Source organism: Acipenser ruthenus, chromosome 1 (genome assembly GCF_902713425.1).
Source record: "Acipenser ruthenus chromosome 1, fAciRut3.2 maternal haplotype, whole genome shotgun sequence".
NCBI lineage: Eukaryota > Metazoa > Chordata > Actinopteri > Acipenseriformes > Acipenseridae > Acipenser > Acipenser ruthenus.
Window position 1 is genome coordinate 116,531,350 of NC_081189.1, and position 4,020 is coordinate 116,535,369.

At 39.4% G+C, this 4,020-nt stretch overlaps 1 non-coding gene across 1 annotated transcript; it reads right to left on the reverse strand.

Annotated features, from left to right (window-relative positions):
- Nucleotides 1–893: 893 nt before the first annotated feature.
- LOC117421571 (U1 spliceosomal RNA) lies at nucleotides 894–1,057 on the reverse strand. Its single transcript, XR_004547511.2, has one exon. It is a non-coding gene; the product is annotated as a U1 spliceosomal RNA (small nuclear RNA).
- Nucleotides 1,058–4,020: the final 2,963 nt, after the last annotated feature.

Sequence of the window (4,020 nt, forward strand, 5' to 3'; positions counted from 1 at the left end):
CTGCGTAAGGACACCAGCCATGCTGGACAGCAATATTAATATTAATCCAGTATAGGATATGCCGCCTGCTGGAAGCTTCTGGAACAGCTGCCACATTTCTGCCCTAATTAAGGGACTTAAAACGAGTAATACAGTAGTATTATTATTTTTCATTTCATGGCAGACGCCCTTATCCAGGGCGACTTACAATTGTTGCAAGATATCACATTATTTTGAATTGGGTGACCTACTGTTGTGATCAGTACTAGGGAGTGTGGCTAAATTGAATAGAGGTTGATTTGCAATTTGATTGATTTCCACACCGCTTTTGTATTTCTGTGATCCTGTTGAAGTGCATTGAAACGGTTGTATTGCTTGAGTATTGTCTTAGCACAGTTTTAGCAGCTGTTAACCACTTGCCTTGCAAAGTGAGGGTGCGAGGAGGGGCTGTTGGAGAAAATCCGATCCTAGCATTGAACCTATATTGGTAAATCCTAAGCAGTGTAATAAAGAGATGTTTTCTGTGGGTATGTGGTTTTATGCTGTCTAATTGAAGTGTTTGCTGCCCAAATATGTTTTCTATAGACTTGAAATTGACCTCCACAGTGGTGTTGTTATTTTCTTTCTTTTTTTTGTTACCTTTGATACAGGCACTGCTCGCTCATTACTTTTAGTCTTGTCAATATAAACAGTTGAAAATACATTTTCGAATTTAGTGCACACAGACGTGTAGGCTTTGATAGAGATCCCCACTCCTTTGGCGGAAACACATGTAGCTACTTTGGAGCATATTGTAGAGCGCAAAAAGAATAAAGACGAAGCTACTTCAACCACTGTGTGATTGCCAGCTTGTGAAGCGTATTAAAAATAAGCTGCAGGTTGCGTGGTGTTTGTTTTGTCTTTGACCCTAATATCAAGGGAGAGCGCGAACGCAGTCCCCCACTACCAGAAATTATGCAGTCGAGATTCCCGCATTTGGGGAATTCGCAGGGGTCAGCACAGCCAGAGTGCAATGGCCGAGCCTCGCCCTGGGTGAACCACCTTCACGATCATGGTATCTCCCCTGCCAGGTAAGTATGAGTTGTATATGTTCCGAGTCGACGGCCGTCCACAAGAGACACTTTTCGTGGACATGGTATCTAAATTATTATTATTATTATTATTTATTTTTTAGCAGACGCCCTTATCCAGGGCGACTTACAATCGTAAGTAAATACATTTCAAGTGTTACAATACAAGTAATACAATAAGATAAATTGGCAATTAAAAGAAAAAACATTGTTTTCCCACTATAATGTTCTACTTATTTTTACAAAGCACTCTCCACTCTGCTGAATTAAATGGTTTTCTTCCATTTTGAGTCAAAGTATTTCTAAATTGCAACACCCACAATGCCGATCGGTTTATATTTGCATACGCGTTTATCATTGGAGGAGAGGATGTGTCAGACATTCTATAACAGGACGTCGTTCCTGCAGCTACATGGAGTTGTTCCGCGAGAGGAGCGGATATGTATGAAAGCCTCCACGTCTCTGTGAACGAAATTCAAAAATGTAAACAAATGTAGGACTTAAACAAATGTTTGACTAAACGTTTGACTTTGTACACCGTCTACTGTGCCGTCAAAGATTAAAAAATATTGTGGGTGGGGCGCCACAATGTTGGACGAATCGATCTGTATGTAAAGAACCTTAGAAATGTATTTTTTTATGTTACAGAAGGTGATCACTGAAAAATAATGGAAAACGCAATTGACACAAATGTGTCTGTTTGGGCCTTATGCAGCAGGTGGCGCCAAAATGTTGCACGTAAACTGTAGATTAGGCAGTTGCATTGAATGCTTCATACAAACAGCTTGTTTCACTAACCCTGATTAGAAGTACCTTATGGGAATCCAGCCAACTGTCCATCAGTGTGCTTGTGCTCTGCCTTTCAATGGCACTTTATTGATCATTATTCTGCATGACAAAGTGTGGCTAATAACAACACAGAAATCAAGTTGTTTGCACAACATCTGGACACCACACAACAACAAAAACCATCCAGGTTATTGTGTAGCACCATGCCCGTGGAATCGCTACGTGAAACTCACACCGGGTATGGGACATGGGGCACAACCACATTGTTTGGCTGTGGTGGGAGCAGTGGAACTACATTTATATATTTTATCAACAGCTTTACATTTTCACATGGCCGCTTTTCATACATGGGATATGGGATAATATATTTGTCAGTATATTTTTTATATATTCAAATATTTTTTACAAATATTGACATAGTACGTATTTTTTTATGTACAGTATGGTAGTATATTGCAAAATACTTCATATATTTGGTGGTCCGTTATAATACACTACATTTTTCAATATATTTCAGTACATATTGTTTTTGTAAGATGGCCGGTTTTCAGATAAAAGCCCCCATTTGTTTAAAACCAGTTTATGTGCCGGTCTCTCACTTTTACCACGTTTAAATCCATTGTTTAGAAAATGTGGTTCTTTGGAAAGCACACTAATCCCTTCAGCATGTGTTCTATCATCACTAAGGGCAACCCTCTGCTCCTGTGGGAGGCTCTGATAGTCACAGGCTTCACTGGTCTATAGCTCTACCAGCTGTTTGCAGCTGCACCAAGGCATTGCAGAACATCCATCAGCAGCTGCCCAAGTAGTGGCTGTGTGCAGTATGATTGCTGATGGTGGATATCCTTTAGAGCCCATTTCTGTTCTACGCAGTATTTTTTAAACAGTGAACGTTGCATAAGTTTCCTTGTGCTTTTGATATTTCAATACACAAACTGCTCTGTACTCATACTTTGCTATATAAGCTTTCCATGTGGCATGTGTTGCCAAAATATCACCATATTCATGAAATAATGTCTAGATTTCATAGTCTAGTTCTGAGAGTTGACTTTGGTTGAAGTTCAACCAAAGTTATTTAATGATTTATATAGGTTGGTATAGCAGTTTGGTATGCTTGACTTACTGTGGGTGCTTTATGACTATTTTGCAAGCAAGTGCAAAGTCTAGGCATGTCATATTTTGTCTATAGCTGCATACAACTAGCAAGGAACAGCTTATTTGCAGGAAGGAGCAGTTTAATTAGTGTTCTGAAAATTTGCTTTGCTCTTTCACTATCATTTTTCACTTCTTTCCAAATAGGGCCCTAACCCTGCACTACAGTGTCTGATTGTATGATATATTGTCCTTGACAGTAATGATGTCAATGCCCACGCTTATATATTTCACCTCCTTTACCATGCTTCACCATAGGACTTCTCTGTGCTTTTCCATTTTGCCAAATTCTTTTGCTTTGCTTTATTACACTTTGTTATGCTTTACTGTTGTATACTGCATTCTGTACAAACACAGGACGACAAAGTGTGTGTTAAACACATAAATACATGGTTGTGGGGTGATCAATGAGATGAATGGCAAGCAGTGGTTAAGCAGGGATGAGAAAAAGCAAATGGACACACACGCAGACAGACACAGACACGCACACACACACACACACACAGAAATCTCTCTAATACGAAACATGCCTCTCCACACAGGGCCCCATTTGGACTTAACCACCCCGCTAATGTAAACTTTTCATGTTTATGAAAAATAAAACACAGCCCTAGCTCTAACCACTGCTGATTTCATATAGTCTGTTTCTGTTTCTGTTTTAATGTCAGCTTTCTTACGAGGAAGAAAGAGGTCTGTAAAGTTTGATGTATGTTTTAACAATGTGTTTGTTTTACAGTGTGTGTGTTTACATATAAGATATAAGAACATAAGAAGAACATAAGAAAGTTTACAAATGAGAGGAGGCCATTCAGCCCAACTTGCTCGTTTGGTTGTTAGTAGCTTATTGATCCCAGAATATCATCAAGCAGCTTCTTGAAGGATCCCAGGATGTCAGCTTCAACAACATTACTGGGGAGTTGGTTCCAGACCCTTACAATTCTCTGTGTAAAAAAGTGCCTCCTATTTTCTGTTCTGAATGCCCCTTTATCTAATCTCCATTTGTGATCCCTGGTCCTTGTTTCTTTTTTCA